At 42.3% G+C, this 25,737-nt stretch overlaps 1 pseudogene; it reads right to left on the bottom strand.

Annotated features, from left to right (window-relative positions):
• Positions 1–16,547: 16,547 nt before the first annotated feature.
• On the bottom strand, positions 16,548–25,632 carry LOC135228123 (c-Myc-binding protein-like; annotated as a pseudogene).
• Between the last annotated feature and the right edge of the window lie 105 nt (positions 25,633–25,737).

The following is a 25,737-nucleotide window of genomic DNA, read 5'->3' as shown; positions in this document are numbered from 1 at the left end:
CCACTATTTTAAAAGTTCATGAAAATATTTACACAAAGAAACATTTTTCGATGGTTATGAGGAAGGGGAAGTGGTAACTTTGATGAAGGGTAAGACAGTACACAATACCGGTGAAGTCAGCACGACTTGACCAAGGCAAGGTCATAGAAGCTTCACAGGCACATTCAAACTCCCTGAGGGACTGAATAAGTGGGCTGATGGCTGGGGAGCATGGTCTTCGGGGACACCTAGCTCTATGTCAACAGACATGACATAGTGCCTTAGGCTGGGTTTTCTAGAGAAGGAAAACCAATAAAGGATATAAGTATATAGAGAGATTTATATCAAGGAAATGGCTCACGCAATTGTAGAGGCTGAAATGTCCCAAGCTCATGGGTCAGGATAGAAGCTTCTCCTGATTCACGTAGCTGCAGGGGCTAATGACCCCAAGATAAGCAGGTCAGACAGCAGGGCTCACGCTCATAGGCTGTGAAGATCGGTGAATCCCAAGATCGGCAGGCAAGACGGCAGGTTAGCTGCTAGCTCAAGTCCCAAGAACTGGTGATCAGATGAACAGGAGCTAGCTGCAGGATCCAGAGCAAGCGAAAGCCCACCAGTCTTGACAGAACTCCAGATGTATATTCGATGCAGTCCACATCCCCAGTGAAAATCTCTTTCAACTGATTGGTTACTCATAGGAGAGCCCATCGTGGAAGTGATTGCATTACATCAAATCTCATCATGGAAATGATCACGTCATCATACGACTACCAAACTATATCTTAACTGTCAAACCACTGAGAATCATGGCCCAGCTAAGTTAACACACAACCTTAACGATCACAGGCCACCTCTTGTCAACTTGGCACCTGTACACATCTCCTTAAATCATACATAATCTCTGAATAAAGACAATTATGAAGTCATACTTGCACCTAACATGATACAATGAACACACCAAATATGCAAAAGCACTGTTTACATCTTATATTTCATAAGTGCAGAAAACAAAAATATTTGATGCACGCATAGTGTTGAAGAGCAAAGATGTCACCCTGAAGACCAAGGTGCGCCTGACCCAAGCCATGGTACTTTCAATCGCATCATACTCATGTGAAAGCTGGACAATGAATAAGGAAGACCGAAGAAGAGTTGACGCCTTTGAGTTGTGGTGTTGGTGAAGAATATTGAATATGCCATGGACTGCCAAAAGGACGAACAAATCCGTCTTGGACGAAGTGCGACCAGAATGCTCCTTAGAGGCAAGGATGGCGAAACTGCATCCTACACACTTTGGACATGTCGTCAGGAGGGATCAGTCCCTGGAGAAGGACATCATGCTTGGCAGAGTACAGGGTCAGTGAAAAGAGGAAGACCCTCAACGAGGTGGATTGACACAGTGGCTGCAACAATGAGCTCAAGCATAACAACGGTTGTGAGGATGGCGCAGGACCGGGCAGTGTTTCGTTCTGTTGTGCGTAGGATCGCTGTGAGTCAGAACCGACTCAACAGCACCTAACAACAACAACAACATAGAAGCAGAAATACTCAAAACAATTACAGTCTCCTCGTTTCTGCAACTGGTCATGTGGCCGTAACTGGTATTTAGAACTACCTTCTTCTACCACCCATTTTCTGCTTTCCCTTTGCCCTCAGCAAGCACCTCAGCTGGTCATGGTTCTTTGTCCTGGCGGGGTGGTGGAAATCTTCATTCCTGGAGGGTCCAGGCCATTAGTAGTCATGTTGGAGTTGGATTGCTGTAGTGACTCAGTAACTTTAATCACAGGGCATAGTAGTGCTAAGAGACACCCTAAGGGATCTCCTGCATTCCAGGCATACTCTTCTTTACCTCCATTATGTAATATCAATCCCAATTTCTTCTTGGTAATCAGGATCAATCACATCAGCCAAAGTGGTAACTCCCTTCTTTGCCTGTTGATCCAGAGGCATAAAGGAACCCTAAATGGCCAAGTGACATTCTTAGCTTCCAGTTCAATGGAATCAGTGATGGAGCATTCCACCCTTTGAAGCTAAGACCTCTAGACCTACAGAGCATAGGGTTGTGGGGACAAGAAGGGAAATTCTTGTGAGTGGGTCACTAGGGGTAATAATGAGTGGTGCTACTCCCATTTCCACCCTTTGACTCCTGGACACATGAATCCTGGCTATAGGAGAAACAACACCATATATTGGATGCTGGTTTAGAGCATTGTTCCAACCCTGCAAGGTATTGCCACCTAGCTGGCATGTAATTGTGTCTTTAGAAGGGCATTCCATTGTTCTATCAAGCCAGCTGCTTCAGGATAATGGGGAACATGGTAAAACCAGTGAATTCCATGAGCATAGACCCATTGCCACACTTCATTTGCTGTGAAGTGAGTCCCTTGATCCAAGGTGATGCTGTGTGGGATTCCATGATAGTGGATAAGGCATTCTGTGTGAGTCCACAAGTGGTAGTTTTAGAAGAAGCATTGTGTGCAGGGAAGGCAGATCCATATCCAGAGTAAGTGTCTATCCCAATAAAAAAGAAATGCTGCCTCTTCCATGATGGAAGCAGTACAGTGTAATCAACCAGTCACAAAGTTACTGGCTGATCACCTTGAAGAATGGTGCCATACTCGGGACTCAGTGTTGGTTCTGCTGTTGGCAGATTGGGCATTCGGCAATGGGTGTAGCCAAGACGGCTTTGGTGAGTGGAAGTCCATGTACTGAGCCCATGCGTAACCTCCACCCCTGTCACCATGCCCACTTTCTTCATGAGCCCATTGGGCAATGACGGGAGTAGCTGGGGAAAGAGGACGACTGTTTTCCAGAGTGTATCACCCTATCCACTTGATTGTTAAAATCTTCCTCTGCCAAAGTCACCCTTTGGTGAGCATTCACCTGAGACACAAATAGCTTTACTTCTTTGGACCATTAAGGAGGCCTATCCATATACCTCTTCCCCACACCTCCTTGTCACCAATTTTCCAATCATGTTCCTTCCAAGTATCTGACCATCCAGCCAATCCACTGGCCACAGCCCATGAATCAGTATACAATCACACATCTGGCCATTTCCTTCCAAGTAAAGTGAACAACCAGGAGCATTGCTCAAAGTTCTGCCCATTGGGAGGATTTCCTTTCACTGTTGTCCTTCAGGGAGGTCCCAGAAAGGGGCTGGAGTGTTGCCACTGTCTACTTTCAAGTGGTGCCTGTACATCACGCAGAACCATCTGTAAACCAGGTGCAAGTTTTTTCTTCCTCAGTCAACTGATCATAAGGAACTATCCATGAAATCATAGGTGCAAACTGGGATATGGAAGGTAATGTGACAGGAGTGGAGGCCATGGGCATTGGGCCACTTCCTCATGCAACTTACTTTTACCTTCAGGTCCTGCTCAGGCCTGATCTCGTACATACCACTTTCATTTAATGATGGAGTGCTGCTGTGCACGTCCAACTTTATGGCTCTGTGGATCAGAAAACACCCAGTTCATGATGGGCTGCTCGGGCTGCATGGTGACTTGGTGGCCCATGGTTAAGCATTTATTCTCTACTAAGGCCCAGGAACAAGCCAAAAGCTGTTTCTCAAAAGGAGAGTAGTTATCTGCAGAGGATAGCAGGGCTATGCTCCAAAATCCTCAGGGTCTGTGCTGCAATTCACGAATAGGGGCCTGCCAGAGACTCCAAACAGCATCTCTATCTGCCATTGAAACTTCAAGCACCATTGGATCAGCCAAATCATACGATCCATGTGGAAGAGCCGATTGCACGGCAGCCGGAACCTGTTGCAGAGCCCTCTCTTGTTCTGGGACCCACTCAAAATTAGCAACTTTTCGAGTCACTTAATAAATAGGCCGAAATAGCACACCCAAATGATGAATATGTTGCCTCCAAAATCCAAAGAGTCCCACTAGGTGTTGTGCCTCCTCTTTAGTTGTGGGAGAGGCCAGATGGAATAACTTATCCTTCAGTTTAGAAGGAATACCTTGGCATGCCCCACACCACTGGACCCCTAGAAATTTCACTGGGGTGGAAGGCATCTGAATTTTTGTGGGATTAATTTCTCACCCTCTAGCACGCAAATGTTTTACCAAGTCCAGAGTCACCGACACTTTTTTCTTACTAGGTCCAGTCAGCATAATGTCATTAATGTAATGGACCAGTGTGATGTGTTGTGGAAGGGAAAGGCAATCAAAGTCTCTGTGGACTAAATTATGACACAGGGCTACAGAGTTGATGTAACCCTGAGGTGGGCAACAGAAGGCATACTGTTGGCCTTGCCAGCTGAAGGCAAGTTGCTTCGAAGCAGGTATGGAGAAAAAGGCATTAGCCAGATCAATAGCTGCATACCAGGTACCAGGAGATGTATTAATTTGCTCAAGCAGTGAAGCTACATCTGGAATAGCAGCTGCAATTGGAGTCACCATCTGGTTAAGCTTTTGATAATCTATTGTCATTCTCCAAGATCCATCTGTTGTTTGCACAGGCCAAATAGGTGAGTTGAATGGGGATGTGGTGGGAATCACCACCCCTGCATCCTTGAAGCCTTTGATGGTGGCAGTAATCTCTGCAATTCCTCCAGGAATGCAGTATTGCTTTTGGTTTACACTTTTCCTAGGTAGAGGCAGTTCTAATGGCTTCCCCTTGGCTTTTTCTACCATAACGGCCCTTACTCCATTTGTCAGGGATCCAATGTGGGGGCTCTGCCAGTTGCTGAGTATATCTATTCCAATTACGTATTCCGGAACTGAGGAAATCACTACAGGATGGGTTTGGGGACACACGAGACTTACTGTGAGATGGACGTGAGCTAAGACTCCATTAATAACCTGACCTCCATATGCCCCCCACTCTGACTGGTGGGCCACAGTGACGTTTTGGGTCTTCTGGAATCCGTGTCAGTTCAGAGCCAGTATCCAGTAATCCTCGAAAAATCTGATTATTTCTTTCTCCCCAATGAACAGTCACTCTCATAAAAAGCCATAGATCCTTTTGGGAAAGGCTAGCAGAAAGATTAACAGAGTAAGTTTTGGGCAGTGTATTGGAGTCCTTCCTCAAGGGGACCTGGTCTCCCCTTCATCCAAGGGGTTGTGGGTCTTTAAACTCGCTCAAGTCTAGGAATTGATTGTGGGGCCATGACTCTCTCTTCTGGTGATTCAGGTTAGACTGCTGTTCCTTTGTCCTAGAATTTATCCGCTTGTACAGACCAAGTAAATATTTAGTAGATTTTCTAACTGCTTCACTCCTAGGGACACCGTGACTAAGTACCCAACACCATAAGTCCACACAAGTCAGACCATTCTGGTTGCTGCTTTGACTCCCATTACGGTAACCATGCCCACCTTGTCTTTGTCGATTGAGTGCTGCCACTTGACCCCTACTACCACTGGGTCCAATCAACCCCACTGTAATTAGGTGCCTTAATTCAGTTAGGGCAGTTCCCACTGTCAAATCTGACTTACATAAAATAGTAATCACAGCAGTCTTCAAGGATGCTGGGGCTCTCTTCACAAATTTGTTGCTCACCATTGTGGTAAAAGGTGTGTCTTCCGGGCACCCCATGTGTGGGTCTGTGTATCTAACCTGATAAATCCACTCTAGCATGCCAATTTCCCTAAGCCTTTGGGTACCTTCTTCTATAGTCTACCAAGGCAGGTCGGGTAATTCAACTTGATTTAATGTAGGTCACTGTGTAATCCATGCTTCAGTGACCCAACCAAATAAACTATTCGACCCTTTCCTAACCTCTCGAGTTGAAACATTGAATGAAGAATCTGCACTTATTGGGCCCATATCAATAAACTGAGACTTATCCATCTTTATATTCCTTGCACCATTTTCCCATACCCTTAATAGTCATTCCCACATATATTCCCCAGGTTTTGATTTGTACATTTTAGAAAAGTCAAGCAGTTCTTTGGACTGTAGCCTACCACCTCCCGGGTTACATTTTGTGGTCCACCTTTTGGGGCTTGCTGGGTCTTAAGTCTAGTTGTAGGTTTAGAAGACCAAATCGGTGGTAAAGGTGTGCTCTGAAGACATTAAGCATTGTCTTGTAAGGCATCTGCCTCAGGCAATGCCCCAGCAATGGCTCAGACAAAGGCTCTTTAGACACAGCTGGATTAATCTCATTAGATGGGAGTGGAGGAGCTAATGATTTTACTGGGGAAGGTGGTTTAGCAGACAAACATGGAGTAATCTCTTCAGATGGAAGTGAGAGGACTGGTTCTGTTGGCAGGAGTTATTCAATGAAATTTAGGGGCTCAGTATCTCCAGCTTCCTGATTACCTACCCATATGTCCCCATCCCAAGCTTCAGGATCTCATTTCATTTCCATGCCCTCACGTTAATTTCAGACACCTCTAGAGGTTGGTAGTTGAGTTGGCATTGTAATTCAGCCACTCCTAAGATAAAACTCTAGGTTTGGTTTTCGGCAAGATCAACTCTGTTGTTACAAGAAATAAGGCTTTCTTTCAAGGTACAAGTGGAAACTTTGTAGTTGTTTATGCAGCACTTGAGCTCATCTCTTTTCTCACCAGTTTGTCTAGTGAAGTAGGGCCAACCAACCAGCTTCCTTATACTTCTCATTATGACAAAATTGTAGAAAGGTATCACACATGCAGTCACCCCAGAGCCTTGTCTTTCACCAATACCTTACCTATTGGTGGCAATATTTTGCATATTTGTATTGCTACCTCATGCCATGGATTAGCAGTGCCCTCTTTACCACTAGAAGAAGAGTCATCAACATCTTTAAGACTAACCAGACTTGAGAACCAATTTAGAAAACTCATCCTTACACTTTTGTTTCTCTAGACCCCACTCTTGGTATGAAATGTCTTAGGCTGGGCTCTCTAGACAAGCCAAATAAGTAAAGTGTATAGTGTATATATATAGAGAGATTTATATCAAGGAAATGACTCATGCAATTGTATAGGCTGGAACACATCAAGTACATGGGTCAGGATGGAGGCTTCTCCTGATTCACATTGCCACAGAGGCTGGTGAACCCAGGATCAGCAGGTCAGACAGCAGGGCTCTTCCTCATAGGCTGTGAAGACTGATGAATCCTAAGATCGGCAGGCAGGACAGCATGTAAGTTGCTGGCTCAAGTCCCAAGAACTGGAGGTCAGATGAACAGAAGCCAGCTGCAAGATCCAAAGTGAGCAAAAGTCCACAACTCTTACCAGAAAGTCCACTTACATGTTTGATGCAAGCCATACCCCCAAAGAGACTTCCTTTCAACTGATTGACTACTCACAGCAGATCCCATCATGGAGGTGATAATATTATATCAAATCTCATCATGGAAGTGATCACATCATCATATGACTGCCAAACTACATCATTACTGCCAAACCACTGAAAATCATGGCCCAGCCAAGTTGACACATAACCTTAACCGTCATACATATTTTATAAAGAAAACGTTCTACATCTTACTTTGATGAGCAGCCATCTAAGATACTCTGCTGGTCCCACCCTCTCTGGAGGAAGGGAGAATGAAGAAAACCAAAGACATAAGGGAAAGATTTGTCTAAAGGACTAATGGAAAAGAACTACCTCAGCTTCCACCACACTGAGTTCAGCACAAATAGATGGTGCCAGGCTACCACCACCTACTGCTCTGACAGGGATCACAATAGAGGGTCCTGGACAGAGCTGGAGAAAAATGTAGAACAAAATTCAAACTCATAAAAAAAGATTAGACTTACTACTGGTCTGAGAGAGACTGGAGAAATCCCAAGAGTATGGCCCCCGGACATCCTTTTAACTTGGTACTGAATTTACTCCTGAGGTTCACCCTTCAGCCAAAGATTAGACAGGCCCATAAAACAAACAATAATACATTTACCTCAGCCATGTATATGAGGCTAAATGGGCACACCATCCCAAAGGTAAGGACAAGAAGGCAGGAGGGGATAAGAAAGCTGGAAAAATGGAAATGGGGAACCCAAGGTCAAGAAGGGGAGAGTGCTGACATGTCTCAGGGTTGGCAACCAATGTCACAAAACAATATGCGTTTTAACTGTTTAACGAGAAAATAATTTGCTCTGTAAACTTTCATCTAAATTACAACAAAAAGAAAGAAAGAAAGAAATACCACAAGCGAGTGGCTTTAAAAACAGAAATCTATTTTCTCACAGTTTAGGAGGCTAGAAGTTCAGATTCAGGGTGCCAAATCTAGGAAGGCTTTTTCTTTCTGAGGATTCTGGAGGAAGGTCTTTGTCTCTTTGAACTTCTGCTCCTGAGTGATCTTCATATGGCTTGGCATCTCTCTTCCCCCATCTCTGCTTCTTTCACTTGCTTGTTTTAATCTTTTATATCTCAAAAGATAGTGACTCAAGATACACCCTATACTAATCCTGTCTCATTAACATAACAAAGACAACCCATTCCAAAATGAGATTATAACCACAGGCATAGAGGTTAGGATTTACAACACATATTTTTGGGAGCCGTAATTCAATCCATAACATTTCACCCTTTGGCCCCCCCAAAATTCTTGTCCTTGCCACATGCAGAACACATTGACCCCATCACATCATCCCAAAAGTCTTAAATCAACTCCAAGTCCCACGTCTCATCTCAAGTCCCAAGAATCATCTAAATCAAATATGGGTGAGACTTTAGGCATATTCCATCCTGGGGCAAAATTTCTCTTCATTTGTGGACCTATGAAATCTAGAATACAAGTTATCTGTTTCCAAAGTGCAGTGGTGGAATAAGAACAATGTAGACATTTCAGTTACAAATAGGAGAAATTGGAGGGAAAGAAGGGATAACTGGCACCGTGCAAGTCCAAAACCCAACAGAACAATTTACATTAGCTCTCAAGACTTGAAAACAATCCTCTGTTCTTTGGGACCATCTGGGCAATGGTCCTGTCCTCCAGACTCTGGGTGTATTGGTCATACCTGCTGGACTCTGGGTGGAGGCCCCTCAGCCCTGGGCTTCAAGTCCACCTTCCAGGCTCACTAGGATAGTAATTCTGCTCCCTCAGTTTTGGGCAGCCCCATTCTCCTAGTCCATCTGAGTGGTGACTCCACCCCTTTGGTCCTAGCAGGCCCCATTCATCTGTCCCTTGGGCATGGCAGCCCAGCCCCCTCAGCTCTGACCAGAGGCCCCATCCCCCTGCCATTCATGAGCAGCAGCCCCATACTCTGGAATCAAGATGGTGAAGATCAACTCTTTAAACCTAGGAGGCCATGGCCCCACCCTTTGGAACCCAGCAAGCCATGGTTCCACCCTTTGAAATTGAGGCAGTCCTGCTTCCTGTGCTCCTTCCAACAGTTCTATCTCCAAATTGCCCCATGTATTGTCTTTTTCTTTTCTTGGAGGACAACTGATGTATCTCCTTTTGCCTGCCTCCTGCCTGTAGAATTCCAAGAGGCAGACAGCCTTCTTTCCTTTTGTTATTTTTCTGTCCCTTTCAGTCTAAGCTGATGGGTTTTCTCCTGTAGTAGTTGGTTAGATCCATCAGTCACATGCTTAATCTCTTTAATAAAAGATTGTGTAGACACATCCTTGGGAAAAGCCTAGGGCATTTGTCCTTAGTTTGTTCAATTGAATTTTCCAAATCTTTAAGTTTTCTTTTCATTTTGCACAGTTCATTTTTAAGTCCATCTCTTTCCTCTCGTATTTTACTACAAGAGGCAAGGAATAACCACGAGGCCCCTTCAAGATCTTGCTTAGATATCTCCTCAGCCAATATCCAAGTTCATCACTTACAACTTCTACCTTCCACCAAACGTTTGAACATAATTCAGACAAGTCCTTTGCCTCTGAATGAAAAGGTCACTCTTCTTCCATCGTCCAATCACATTTTCATCATTTTCTTTTAAAGTCTCACCAGAAGCACATTTAACGTCCACATTTCTGGCAACATTCTGTTGCTGGCGGCATATGTTTGCTCTAAGACTATGGCAGAGACTTTCTCTATATCTCTCCTCACTTCCTTCTAAGCTGTCACCAGAATTGACTTTGATGTCCATAATTTCTATCAACAGTTTCTTCAAAGCATTTTACCATTAGATACCTTAAAACTCTTCCAACCTGCATGCAGTGAATTACTTAATATGGCCCTTTTAACCATAGTCTTTGTAATTCCCACCAAATGGCTGGATGGTACTATACAAGTGAAGTGCTTGTGGTCCACCAAAGGGGATTGGATAGCTTGTTAATAATGTAAATAAGGTGCATGGCACCTTTGTGGGTGAGACCAAATAGGGTGTATGGAACCCTAACAAGAAGATTGGTCAGTTTTACCATCCCACTAGGCTTAAAATGAGCCATCCCAGAGGTGGGGAGGGAGGATCTCACCACCACCAAGAAAGAAGAGCCAGGAGTGGAGTGTGTCCTTTGTACCTGGAATCCCTGTGCTCAGAAGTTCCTGGAACCAGGAAACCAAGAGAGAGAACAGTAATACTGAAGATAACGAGAAGCAGTGGTAGAGAAATGGTGGCAGCAGAGACAGGAGACCAGCAGAAGATGACATAGTGAGCTTTCTGGCCCACGGAATGAGAGAGCTGAGTGCCTTCAGTCAAGAGGCTTGCTGGCAGAGTAGGGTGCCTCCAAGTACTTGGTGGAGCTAGGTATGCCAACCCATAGGGCTAGAGCTGGGTGCCTTCAGGCCAAGGCTTACTGGTGGAGTGGGGTGCCTCGGGACATATGTCAACAGAGCTAAAAGAGCTTTATAACACTTGCCCAAGCAGGACAGAGCTAAGGGGCCAGAAAGAAGCATATACCTACGGGCACAGCTGAGAAGAGGTTGTCCTGATGGAAGAAGCGTATCCCGAGCATTCCTGAACCTGAACTATAACCTGCTACTTCCCTAATATGGAGCCCTGGTGGTGCAGTGGTTAAGAGCTCGGCTGCTAACCAAAAGGTTAGCAGTTCAAATTCACTAGCCTTACCTTTAAAACCCTGTAGGGCAGCTCTACTCTGTCCTATAGGGTCACTATGAGTTGAAATCAACTCAACACCAATGAGTACTTCCCTAACAAACCCAAAAATTTTGAGTACTGCCTGTGAGTTCTGTGCGGCCATTGCAACAATTTACTGAACACAGTAGAGAAGTAGAAAGTGCCCTGGGAGGGATGATTGGTGTCAGAATTGGTAAAAAAGGTTGGAGGATGGAGGCATGTCTGACCTCCACCTCATAGGAATCAGCCTTGGGCTATTGATATTGATTCCCCTTCCCCCTTGAGAAGTTGGAGGTCAGATGCAGCCTCTGCCAAGCCATTTTAACACAGCCTCTACCCATTACCCAATTCCAAAACCGCTTCCACATTTTAGGTATCCATTAGAGCAACACCCCCCTCTTTCTGTACCAGATTCTTAGTTATCTACTGCTGCTATTACAGAAACACCATAAGTGGATGGCTTTAATAAACAGAAATTTATTTTCTCACAATTTAGGAAGCTAGAAGTTCAAATTCAGGGTGCCAGCTCCAGGGGAAGGCTTTCTCTCTCTGATGACTCCGATGGAAGGTCCCTGACTCTTTGAGCTTCTGCTCCTGGGTGATCTTCATGTGGCTTGGCATCTGTCTTCCCTCATCTCTGCTTCTTTCTCTTGTTTTAACCTCTTTTATATCTCAAAAGATAGTGACTCCAGATATACCCTACACTAATCCTGCCTCATTAACGTAACAGACAACCCATTTCCAAATGGGATTATAACCACAGGCATAGAGGTTAGGATTTACAACACATAGTTTGGGGAGACATAATTCAATTCATAACAGGCACAAATATGGACCTCTTCCTGTCGGTTGGCCAGGTAGCTATCGTCCAAACTTCTTGGCACAGACAAATAAGTGCTTTCAGCATTGCATCTGTTTGGTGAAGCATGCCAGCTGGTATTCCACCAATTTCTAGAGGCTTGTTCTTCGCCAATGCCTTCAGTGTAAGTTGGACTTCTTCCTTCAGTACCATTGGCTCCCAGCCATATGCTACCTCCTGAAATTATTGAACCTTGACCAGTTCTTTTTGGTACAGTGACTTTTGCATTCCTTCCATCTTCTTTTGATGCTTCCCGCATCATTCAATTTTTTGCGTATAAAATCATTCAATAATTGCAACCTGAGGGTTGAATTTTTTCTTCAGTTCTTTTAGCTTAAAAAACGTCCAGCATGTTATTCCCTTTTGGTTTACTAATTCCAGATCTTTCCACATTTTATTATAATTTATTAGTATTAACTGAATAGTTCCTCCCTTCCCCACTGATCTCTCACTCCGGTACTATCATGTATGTTAATTCCACATATATTACAAAAACCAAACTGTCATGGATTGAATTATGTCCCCCTAAAAATGTGTGTATCAATTTGGCTGGGCCATGATTTCCAGCATTCTGTGGTTGTCCTCCATTTTGTGATGGTAATTTTATGTTAAAGAGGATTAGGGTGGGATTGTAATTCCACCCTTACCCAGGTCACATCCCTGATCCAATGTAAAGGGAGTTTCCCTGGGGTGTAGCCTGCACCACATTTTACCTTTCAAGAGATAAAAAGGAAAGGGAAGTGAGCAGAGGCTGGGATCTCACACCACCGAGAAAGCAGTGCCAGGAGCACAGCACATCCTTTGGATCCGAGGTTCCTGTGCAGAGAAGCTCCTACTCCAGGGGAAGATTGATTAGAAGGCCGAAAGAGAGAAAGCCTTCCCCTGAAGCTGACGTCCTGAATTTGGACTTTTAGCCTACTTTACTGTGAAGAAATAAATTTCTCTTTGTTAAAGCCATCCACTTGTGGTATTTCTGTTACAGCAGCACTAGATGACTGAGACACAAACCCATTGCTGTTGAGCTGATTCCAACTCATGGCGACCTCATATGTGTCAGAGTAGAACTGCTCCATAGGGTTTTCTTGACTGTAATCTTTATGGAAGCAGATTGCCAAGCCTTTCTTCTATGATGCCACTGGGAGGGTTCAAATCACAAGCTTTAGGTTAGTGGTCAATCACAAACCACTTGCTCCACCCAGGAACCTCATTCCATATCTGGGCTCTCTATTCCATTCCATTGTTCAGTATGTCTAATTCTTTGAAACTACTATGCCATTTTAATTATAATATTTTGATAATAAATCCTGATATTTAATATTCTCACCTTTCATACTCTTCTATTCATAAGCTTCTTGGCTTTTCTTGGCCCTTTTCTCTTCCCTACAAATTTTAGAATTTACTGTGTCAAGGTCCATGCAAAAACACCCAGATTTCTGACTCACAGAAACTACCCCAGGGTAATACTACCCCCGGGTAATACTACCCCCTGCCGGTATTGAGTTAAGTCAGATTGTGTTGTTAAGTAACTAGATTTTGGGACACTTTGTTACAGAGCAATAGATATCTAATGTAATATTGTCTGGCTAAGTTATTGAACTTCAAGGATATAGAAATAATCCTCAAATATCCAGGCAGAAAAAATAAAGAAAAATATCAGTATGGTCTCACATTTCTCCAAAGCAATGTTCGATGCAAAAAAAAAATCAAGCAATGTCTACAAAATTTGGAGGAAAAGGACATGTGATAAGGATATAATAAGTTATGAATACTACTCAGCCAGTTGGATAAAGTCTTGATACGTGCTACAGTATGGATGGAGCTTGAAAACATTATGCTGAGCAAAATAAGCCAGTCACAAACGAACAAATATTGTATGACCTCACTTATATAAAAAGACAAGAAAAGGCAAATATATAGAGATCAAAGCTTATTAGTGGTTGCCAGGGGTGGTAGGGAGGGGGAAAAGGGAAATATCACACTGATTAAGGGTAGAGTTGTACAGACAATTATTATAATTGCTGTTAATAAGTTGTACAACAGTAAAAAGTTGAATTGGCAAAAGTTGTGTGATAGATATATTTATAACAACAACAACAACGAAAAAAAGTAGCTGCTGAGGCTGCTTATGTACAATCAAATACCTCATGGAATTCGGTTCCTTGGTTTGAAGGTTTAGGATCATCGTTTCATGGAACACCCAGTTAATTGTCCTAATAACGCATTTAGTGCTTCTGTTCTACCTCCTAGTTCCTTGCGCAGGGCCTGGAGTCTCAAAAGCTTGCAAGTTGCCGTCCAAGGCACAACCATTGGTCTCTATTCACCTTGAACAACAGAGGAAGAAGGAGAGTCAGGAAGAGGAGGAGGATATGGAACGTGTGGCTAATTACCTCCATGAATAATTGCCTCCTTGCCATGAGACCAGGAAAACTGGATGGTGCCTGGCTGGCATTATCAAACATCTTTATCAAAGATTCTATAGAAGAACCCTGATCAAAAGGGGGAAAATGCAGAACAGAATTTAATATTCTCATGGAATCTAGACTTTCTGGAGCCACGGAGGCTGGATGAACCCCCAAAACTATTGTCCTGACATAATCTTGAAACCTCCATCCAAAAATATCCCCAAGTCTTTTTTTTTCTCACTCAAAAATTTACACACAAATTGTTTTATCGCATTGGTTGCAATCCCTGCAATGTGTCAGTACTCTACCCCTTTGTACCCTGGGTTTCCAGTTTCTATTTGTCCAGATTTCCTGTCTCTCTCTTCCTTCTTGTCTTAGCTTTTGGGCAGGTGTTGCCCATTTGATCTCGTATGCTTGATTGATCTAAGAAGCACGTTCCTCATATGTGTTACTGTTTTGTTTTATAGGCCTGTCTAATCATTGGGTGAAATGTGATCCTCAGGAGTAGCTTCAGTTCTGAGTTAGAAAGGTGTCCGGGGGCCATAGTCTCAGAGGTTCCTCCAGTCTCCATCAGACCAATAAATATGGTCTTTTTGGTGAATTTGAATTTTGTTTTGCATTTTTCTCCTGCTCTGTCCAGGACCCTTTATCGTGATCCCTGTCATAGCAGTTGGTGATGGTAACCGGGCACTGTCTAGTTCTTTTGGGCTCACTCTGATGGAGGCTGTGGTTCGTGTGGTCCATTAGTCCTTTAGACTAATATTTTCCTTGTGTCTTTGGTTTTCTTCATTCTCCTTTTCTCTGGATGGGATGGGACCAATAGATGTATCCTAGTTGGCCACTTGCAAGCTTTTAAGACCCCAGATGCTCTGAACCAAAGTAGGCTGTAAAACATTTTCTTTATGAACTACATTATGCCAACTGACCTAGATGTCCCCAAGACCATGGTCCCCAGCCCTCAGCCCCATAACTTGGTCCCTCAAGATGTTTGGATGAGTCTAAGAAGCTTCTGTGACTGTGGGCCCTTTGTGCTCTCTTATAGACATGAATATACATGCTGTACATACAAATGTATATGTAAAAATACCCACAGCCTAAGGTATCTGTATGTGAATATACTCCTATACCCCCTCCTTCCTCTATTCAGCATACATATCTGCCCGTGTATGTGCATGTAAGTTATTATTTGTCTTTACTGTAGGGTTTTATATGCTGTAGTATTTACTGTGGTTGCCTGTTTCCTGCCCCCCGCCCTTCTGAAGTCTTCTTAAAACCAAAGAATAGTTTAGCTGAACTAGTAAAAAAGGTCTGTCTTGAGCATTATGCACTTTTAAGAACTATCTATATGGGATTAAATTGACAATAGAAACTTAAAAGATTAGATAAGAACCTTAGGGGGCAGTGAGTTCATGTTAACGGGCGAGGAACAACTTAGAAAAGGAGGGTGACAATGGTACGACTTGAAGAATGTAATCAATGTCACTGAATTATACATGTAGAAACTGCTGAATTGGTGTACGTTTTGCTGTGTCTATTCTCAACAACAACAAAATTAATGAAATAAAAATATGTATTTGTTAAAAGGAAGGAAAAAAAGCCCTGAAGAGCATAGTTCTACTCTAAAACACATGGAGTCACCATGAGTTGGGACCAACTTGATAGCAAGCAACTGGTAGTGGTTCCGAACAACTTTATTAGAAAGTAATTTCCTAGAAGAATACAATTTACTTAAACTAAGTCAAGAAGAAATATAGAACATTCCTTTGTTGTTGTGTGCCGTGGAGTTGATTCCACCTCATAGCAACTCTGTACAGGAGCAGATGGCCAGGTCTTTTCTCCCAAGGAGTGACTGGTGGGTTCAAATTCTGGACCTTTTAGTGTGCAGCTGAATGCTTATCCGTCGTGTCACCAGGGCTCCTTCAAAAACATGCCTAGTCTTATACCATTAAAGAAATTGAATCAGTGCATTACTATCTTTCCACAAAGAAAACACCTCGCGTCTGGCCCCAAGCAGTTCCGATGAGTATTACCAAGTACTCAGAGAACAGATAATCCCAGTCCTACACATACTCTGCCAAAGAATGGAAGATGACGGAATGATCCCAAACACCTTTTGAGGCTAACAAAGCCTAAAAATTTAATACTTATTCATAATAAGATCTCTTAGCAAACTAAGCAAAATTCCTTAACCTGATAAAAGTTTATTTCAAAAACAAAAATCTATAGCATACATCATAATTAATGGCAAAACAATGAAAGCATTCTTTTTTAAAATCAGGAGCCCACAGGAATGAGCTTTCCAATTATAGCTTTTATTCCTTTGTTACTGTACTCCTAGGACTTTGAGTAAGTTGTCGAATAGGAGAATGATAGCTCATTCGACAACTTACTCAAAGTCCTAGGAGTACAGTAACAAAGGAATAAAAGCTATAATTGGAAAGGAAGAAACAAACTTGCCATTATTTGTACATGATGTAGCTGTTATGTAGAAACTAAAAAAAAATCAACGCGGACTTAAAATTCTTTCGTTGTTCTGGGATTTTAAAAGCTTGTGAGCATCCATCGAAGATGCTCCACTGGTCTCACTCCTTTGGGAGCAAGGGAGAATGAAGAAAACTAAAGACACAAGGGAAAGATTAGTCCAAAGGACTAATGGACCATAGCTACCACAGTCTCCACCAGACTGAGTCCAGTACTAGATGGTGCCCGACTACCACCACTGACTTCTCTGACAGGGATCACAATAGAGGGTCTCAGACAGAGCTGGAGAAAAATGTAGAACAAAATTCTAACTCAGAAAAAAAGACCAGACTTACTGGCCTGACAGAGACTGGAGAAACCCCAAGAGTATGGCCCCCGGACACCCTTTTAGCTCAGTAATTAAGTCACTCCTGAGGTTCATCCTTCAGCCAAAGATTAGAAAAGCCCATAAAACAAAACAAGACTAAAGGGGCACACCAGCCCAGGGGCAAGGATGAGAAGCCAGGAGGGGACAGAAAAGCTGGTAATGGGGAACCCAAGGTCTAGAAGGGAGAGTGTTTACATGTTGTAGGGTTGTTAACCAATGTCAAAACAATATGTGTACTAACTGTTTAATGAGAAACTAGTTTGTTCTGTAAACCTTCATCTGAAGTACAAAAAAAAAAAAAAAGAGTTCCCAAATAATTCTTAGGTGAGTTTTCTGTGGCTCAGATTGGGAATTTATTTCTTGATTCTTCAATTTAAAAAATTTTCCTCCAATTTATACAAGCCAAAAAAGATGAATTCATTAATATACAAAATGAACCACTACTTGAAAACTGTGAATAAAACTGAAGAATAAACAATATTAAAAAAAAAAAATGGTGCTGGCAAAACTAGATATCCATTTACAGAAAAATCAAGCAGGATCCATACCTCACATCATACACAAAAACTAACTCAAGGTAGATCAAAGGCCTAAAGGTGAAGCCTAAAATCATAAAGATCATAAAAGAAAAAATACAGGCAAACTTAGGAACCCTAATTTATGGCATAAATAGACTATCAAACATAACTAAAAAAGCACAAACAGCAGAAGATAAGCTAGATGCTTAGGACCTCCTGAAAATCAAATCCATACACTCATCAGAAGACTTTTCCAAAACAGTAAAAAGAGAACCCACAGACTGGGAAAAAAAAATTGGCTATGACATATTTCACAAGGGGCTAACCTCTAATATTTACTGAAAAAATCCAACAACTCAACAACAAAAAGACAAACAACCCAATTACAAAATGGGCAAAGGACATGAACAGACACTTCACCTAAGAAGACATCTAGACAACCAACAAATACATGAACAGATGCTCGCAATCATTAGCCGTTAAAACCAAAAAAACCAAACCTGTTGCCACTGAGTCAATTCTGACTCATAGCGACCCTATAGGACAGAGTAGAACTGCCCCACAGTGTTTCCAAGGAGTGGCTGGTGAATTTGAACTACCAACCTTTTGGTTAGCAGCTGTACCTCTTAACCACTGTGCCACCAGGGCTCCCCATTAGCCATTAGAGAGATACAAATCAAAACTACAATGAGATACCATCTCACACCAGGAATAACGCCACTGATCAAAAAAATAACAAATGTTGGAGAGGCTGTGGAGAGATTGGAACTCTCATACACTTTTGGTGGGAATGTAAAATGGTACAACCACTATGGAAAATGATACGGCATTTTTCTCAAAAAGCTAGAAATAGAAATATCGTATGATTCAGCAATCCCAGTCCTAGACATATATCCTGGAGAAAGAATAACCATGACACAAATAGACATATGCACACCCACCTTCACTGCAGCATTATTCACAATAGCAAAATGATGGAAACAGCCTAAGTGCCTATCAATGAAGGAATGGATAAAAAAACTGTGGTACATACACGCAAAGGAATACCATACGACTTAAAGAATAACGAAACATCTCACAACATAGATGAACCTGGAGGACATCACGCTGAGTGACAGAAGTCGATCACAACAGGACAAATATTGTATAAGACCACTGTTATAAAAAGTCAGCTGACTCGATTTGTAAACTTTCACTTAAAGCACAATAAAAATTTAAAAAAAAAAGTCAAGAAAAGATTTTCATACAGACAAAAACATTATTTGATGGATACCAGGGATGGGGGGTGGGGACTACTAACTACAACCACCAACTAGGTAGCAGACATATACTAACTTTGGTGAAAAGAGACAGAACACAATATGGGGGAAGTCAGCACAATATAATCAAGGTAAAGGAAGACACAGAAAGGTACACAAGAGTAAAAGGCAACAACGGTAAATACTAATACGTATACAATCCTGCAACAACAGTAATAGCGAACAATAATGTACCAGTGGATACATAGGTAGATATGTAAGCTGAACAGGGATGGGAGAGCATACGGAAGTACACTCGTGTACACAGGTGTGTGTACATGTTGCAAATACGCCCATGTATGTATACTTTGGACATGTTATCAGGAGGGACCAGTCCCTGGAGAAGGACATCATGCTAGGTAATGTAGACAGTCAGTGAAAAAGAGGAAGGCCCTCAACGAGATGGATTGACACAGTGGCTGCAACAATGGGCTCAAGCATAACAATGATTCTGAGAATGGTGCAGGACTGGGCAGTGTTTCATTCTGTTGTATGTAGGGTCACTATGAGTTGGAGCTGACTCAATGGCACCTAACAACAACAATAAATGCAATAGTGTGCACAGGGGACACGAGTCATGAAGACTCCTTAGCCATCACCATACACCTGGGACTAAGATACTGGGCTTGAGGACTAGGGACCATGGTCTGAAGGGACATCTAGGTCAACTGGCATATAATAACCCATGTAGACAATGTTCTACATCCTATCTTGGTGAATAACAACTGGGGTCTTTAAAGCTTGCAAGCAGCCATCTGAAACACAACTATTAGTCTCTTTGGGAGCAAAGGAGAGCAAAGAAAATGAAAGACTCAAGGAACCAATTAGTCCAAAGGACTAATGGCCCACAGGAATCACAGCATCAACTAGCCTGAGACCAGAATAACTAGATGGTGCCCCGCTACCACTACAGACCACTCTGATGCTCTGACCTGTATCACAATAATAGATCATGGACAGAGTGGGAGAAAAATGCAGAACAAAATTCAAACTCATAAATAAGACTAGATTTTACTGGTCTGATAGAGACTGGTGAAACCCCCGAGACTATAGCCCTCAGACACCCTTCAAACTTGGTACTGAAATCACTTCCAAAGATCACATTACAGCCATACCATAGACAGGCCTATAAAATGAACGGTAACACCACAGAGGAATGTACACCTCAGAACAAGCAACTATAGGAGACCTAAAGGGCAGCATTTGCTCAAAAGCCAAGTTCAGAAGGATGGTAGGGACAGGAAAGTCAGGTGAACAGACATGGGGAACCCAGGGAGGAAGGGGGAAGAGTGCCGACACATTCAGGGGTTTGCAACGAACGTCATGAAACAAACTGTCTTTAAATTGTTGAATGAAAAACTAATTTGCTCTGTAAACTTTCACCTAAACAACAATAAAATGTCCCCACCAAAAAAAATTACAATCCAGGTAACGGCTGTTATAGCGAATTCAAAAAATAACACAGAAAGGCCAATGTGCAACTAGGACCCACTGAAGCACAGAGCGAAACAAGGCAACATTATCACATAGGGCGTGATTGCGTAGAAGGGAAACGTGGGGTCAGTCAGAGTTCAAACTAGCACACACAGTTACCTAAGGCAAAGTGGTGGCAGAGAAGAGTTATTCGTTCCATCTGCATTGTGTAAACAAGAGCAGGGGATTTATGGGAACTTGTACAAAAGCATCTTATGTCACACAGATCTCTCCAGCTGCCTGCAGGGAATATAAACAAGTGCCATCTTCATTTTAAACAATGACTGTACCTGTGCTCACATCCTGAACCTAACCAAGGAACAGCGCCATGCTACACTTCCTTGGTTACCACCAGGGCTTCATTCTGGTTCGAGCCCCTGCTGAGAATTTGCATTTCTAACAAGTTCACAAGCGATGCTAATACTGATGGTTTGGGACCAGTTCTGAGAACCATTAGTAGAACAGCGGTTCTCAAAATCTATTATACATAAGAATCACCTGGGGATATTGCTAACATGCAGATTCTGATTCAGTATGTCTGGGATGGTAATCCAAATTCTCCACAGAAGCTCGAGCCGGAACGAACCGGTTCAAAGCCCTGGTTAAAATACAACCAGTACCAGCATTCCTAACTAGACTGGCAAACAGAACGTCCTGTAAGGTAATGAGTATTTAGATGGCTGTCTTCAGAGCTTTTTCAGGACTTACTCTGGATTCTTGCAAAAAAAGTTATATTGAGTTTTTATTGATGGTCCTAAGTATGTGTTTCTAAAGTGACAAGTAAATTGAACATATTGAGTTTTATAGGATCTGTTTAGAAAAAATTACATACTCTACAACCTTTCCAAGTCATACAGAAGCGTTTTTCAGTGTCTTTTCAACTGAGAAGAATCCTATTCAGCACGCTTCTCCTCCTGAAGTGGTTCACATTGAGCCAACTTTGCTTTCAGTTTATTTTCTTCTCTAATAGCTTCATATTTCTCTTTCATTTCTGCCAATTCTAGGCAAAGTAGCTCTATTTCTATATTTTCTGGGGTTGCAGCTCCTAAGCGATGCTTTACGAAAATCCAAAGCACTTTTAGGTTTCTCTGGTTCTTCACATAAGGCTACCAACACCTTGGTCAGTGAGTCCAGTACCCCCAGCTTCTCCAAGTACCTCCAGAACTGGTCATATTCCTTGAGGTGGCTGCTTTGTAATTGGCCATAGTGACAGAGGCAGCAGCGTAGCTGGTGCCCGAGACTGGTTGGCAGGCTCTGATCACCCGTTTTATTATCTTTTAAACCCCATTAAACAAAAAAAAATTTTTTAAAAAGGATAGGAGCATATAAGAATCCTGTAGCAAATCAATTCATATTACTTAAACTTTAAATAAAACAGCATAATGTCGCCAACTTCTTGAGTTTTCATTATCTCTTTCTTGATGTGGAAACCCTGGTGACTAGTGGTTAAGCGCTACGGCTGCTAACGAAAGGGTCAGCAGTTCAAATCCGCCTGGCGCTCCTTGGAAACCCTATGGGGCAGTTCTACTCTGTCCTATAGGGTCGCTATGAGTCGGAATCAACTCGACAGCAATGGGTTGGTTTTTTCTTAATGTTGTTGTTGTTAGGTGCCATTGAGTTGGTTCCGACTCCTACTGACCCTAAGTACAACAGAACGAAACTACCCGGTTCTGTGCCATCCTCACAATAGTATGTTTGAGCCCATTGTTGCAGCCACTGCGTCAATCCATCTTATTGAGGGTCTTCCTCTTTTTAGCTGACTCTCTACTTTATCAAGCATGATGTTGTTCTCCAGGGACTGGTCCCTCCTGATAACATGTCCAAAGTAAGTGAGATGAAGTCTTGCCATTCTTGCTTCTAAGGAGCATTCTGGCTGTACTTCTTCCAAGAGAAATTTGTTTATTAATCTGGCAGTCCATGATATATTCAATATTCTTCGCCAACACCACAATTCAGAGACATCAATTCTTCTTTGGTCTTCCTTACTCGTCTAGCTTTCGCATGCATATGAAGCAATTGAAAATACCATGGCATGGGTCAGGTGCACTTAGTCCTCAAGTGACATCTTTGCTTTTTAACACTTTTTTGCAGCAGATTTGCAACACATCCTTTCACTTCTTAACTGCTGCTTCAATGGGTGTTGATTGTGGATCCAAGTAAATTGAAATCCTTGACTTCAATCTTTTCTCCATTTATCATGATGTTGCTCATTGGTCCAATTATGAGGATTTTATGTTGAGGTGTAATCCATACTGAAGGCTGGGGCTTTTGATCTTCATCAGTAAGTGCTTCAAGTCCTCTTTACTTTTCAGCAAGCAAGGTTGTATCATAACTCAGGTCGTTAATGAATCTTCCTCCAATCCTGATTCCACGTTCTTCTTCATATAGTACAGCTTCTTGGATTATTTGCTCACATACAGATTGAACAGGTATAGTGAAATGATACAACCCTGACGCACACCTTTTCTGACTTTAAACTATGCAGTAACCCCTGTTCTGTCTGAATGACTGCCTCTTGATCCATGTACAGATTCCGCATAAGCACAATCAAGTGTTCCAGAATTCCCATTCTCCGCAATGTCATCCGTAACTTGTTATGATCCACACAGTCGAATCCTTTGCATAGTCAATAAGACGCAGGTAACCATCCTTCTGGTGTTCTCTGCTCTCAGCCAGGATCCATCTGACCTCAGCAATGATATCCCTGGTTCCACGTCCTCTTCTAAATCTGGCTTGAATTTCTGGCAGTTCCCTGTTGATATACTGCTACAGCCGTTTTTGAATGAACTCCAGCAAAATTTTGCTGGGATGTGATACTAATGATATTGTTCTATAATTTCTGCATCCGATTGGATCACCTTTTTTGGGAATAGGCATAAATATGGATCTCTTCCAGCTGGTTGGCCAGGTAACTGTCTTCCAAATTTCTTGGCATAGACAAGTGAGCGCTTTGCTGCATCCGTTTGTTGAAACATCTCGGTTGGTATTCTGTCAGTTCCTGGAGCCTTGTTTTTTGCCAATGCCTTCAGTGCAGCTTGGACTTCTTCCTTCAGTACCATCGGTTCCTGATCATATGCCACCTCCTGAAACGGTTGAATGCCAACCAATTCTTTTTAGCAGAGTGACTCTGTATTCATCTTTTGATGCTTCCTGTGTCTTTTAATATTTTCCCCAGAGAATCCTTCCGTATTGCAACTCGAGGCTTGAATTTTTTAGTATTTTCAGCTTGGAATTTCTCATTTTACTGAGAAATGCTGACAAGTGGTGGTTCTTAGTGAGTGGGACCTCTTAGGAATATTTTTTACAGACAAAAAGCACTGATATGACATCCAGCAAGTTCACCAGCTTAATTGTTTTCTTCTTAAAATTACTGAACTTTATTAAATAGTATGTAAAGAACCCACCACCTGTCAGTTTGTTGTGCTGTGGTGGCTTGTGTGTTGCTATGATGCTGGAAGCTGTGTCATAAAATACTTCAAATACCAGCAGAGTCATCTATGGTGGACAGGCTTCAATGGACCTTGTAGACTAAGACAGATTGGAAATATCTGGCAATCTACTTCCAAAAAATCAGCCAGTGAAAACTCTATGAATCACAACAGAATATTGGCCAGTAGAGTGCTAGAAGATGAACTCCTTAGGTTAGGAGTCACTCAAAACACACAGTGGCCCCAACAAAGGACTCGAGCATACCAACAATCGTGAAGATGGAACAGGACTGGGCAACGTTTCATTCTGTCGTACACGCGGTCATCATGAATTGGAGCAATTTGACGGCAACTAACGTGTAAAGAAAAACCCCTTATAAAAATTTCTACCTTTCTATGTCCTCCAATGAGATTTCAGGAACTATGTTCACCAACTAACACTAGTTTCTAGGTGGTAGGATTTAGAGATTTTTTTTTCCTTGTACTTTCCACAGTGCTTGAATTTTTTATAATAAACATATGTTCTTTTTATAAAACAGAAGTCCAGGAATAGGAGGATATGGAATGTGGCTAATTGCTTCCATGAACAACTGCCTCCTTTGCCATGAGACCAGAAGAACTGAATGGTGTCTGGCTACCATTACTGAACATTTTGATCACGTTTCCATAGAAGAATCTTTACCAGAAGAGGGAAAATGCAGAACAGAATTTCTAATTCTCATGGACTTTCTGGAGCCATGGAGAGTGGAGAAACCCCTGAAACTATTGCCCTGAGATAATCTTTGAAACGTGAACCAAAAATATCCCCTGAAGTCTTAAAACCGATCAACAGTTTAGCTTAGCTGGTGAAAAAAGGTCTGCCTTGAGCCTTATGCTCTTTTAATAACTATATGGGATCAAACTGACAACAGCAACGCGAAAGACTAGATCGGAACCTTAGGGAGCAGTGAGTTTATATTAATGAGGGAGGAAAAACTCAGAAGAGGAGGGTGAGAATGACTGCACAACTCAAAGAATATCATCAACGTCACTAAATGTTACACATAGAAAAAAAAAAAAAACCTGTTCCTGTCGATTCCGACTCAAAGCGACCTGATAGGACAGAGTAGAACTGCCCCATAGAGTTTCCAAGGAGCATGGCAGGTTCAAACTCCTGACCTTTTGGTTAACAGCTGTACCTCTTAACCACCGTGCCACCAGGGTTTCCGGTACATGTAGAAACTGGTGAGTTGGTGTATGCTTTGCTGCGTATATTTTCAACAACAACAAAAAATTCTTTAATTAAAAAAACCAGAAGTCACTTCTCTCAAAAACAATTTAAGATTTCGATTGAATATAGCAAAATGCTATCCTCTGTATTAGTCATAACAGATGCTGTCCATATCGTTTTCTGGACTATTTTCTGCAATATACGAATATTAATTAACAATATCTAAAGGAGAGCAGAAATAACTCTTGCAGAGAGCGTACAAAGTTGGCATCCACAAGAAGGTGCTAATGAAGGAAAACATGAACCAGACCACTAAAAACATCAAATTATTCCCAAATCCTTTAACTTTAGCTTTAAAATATACTACAGCCCCCATAATCTTGTCATGTTGGTTTGGGGCCAAAATAAGGTACATTTTCATTCACTTGTTAAAGTGAGAAATGTGTATATAAAAAGATACCAGAATGACATATGCCTCCTAGTGGTGGGATTAAGAATGGTAACTTTTCTGCTTTTGTCTATCACATCTTCCTTTCCTTTTCCAAATTATATGTTACATCAGTAAAATAAGTTAAAAAGCTGTTGTATTCACTACTGTGTTAACGCAGGGCAAAGCCAGCGTGGAGCAATGGCCGGCACACAGTTGGACGCGGTATTTGCTCAGTGACCCTGTTTGGTCTCCTCTTGTCTCTCCCCCCTTCTGCAGGGATCAGCTGAGGCACACTAAAGGGCAACAGCAGCCCAGGGAGGAGCTGGGGGCCTGGGGATTCTTTCCTCCCCCAAATGCCAATTAAACACTTGATGCACAATAC

This window comes from Loxodonta africana, chromosome 18, assembly GCF_030014295.1.
Source record: "Loxodonta africana isolate mLoxAfr1 chromosome 18, mLoxAfr1.hap2, whole genome shotgun sequence".
Classification (NCBI taxonomy): domain Eukaryota; kingdom Metazoa; phylum Chordata; class Mammalia; order Proboscidea; family Elephantidae; genus Loxodonta; species Loxodonta africana.
The sequence above is the reverse complement of the archived record's forward strand: the minus strand, read 5'-3'. Positions and strand labels throughout refer to the sequence as shown.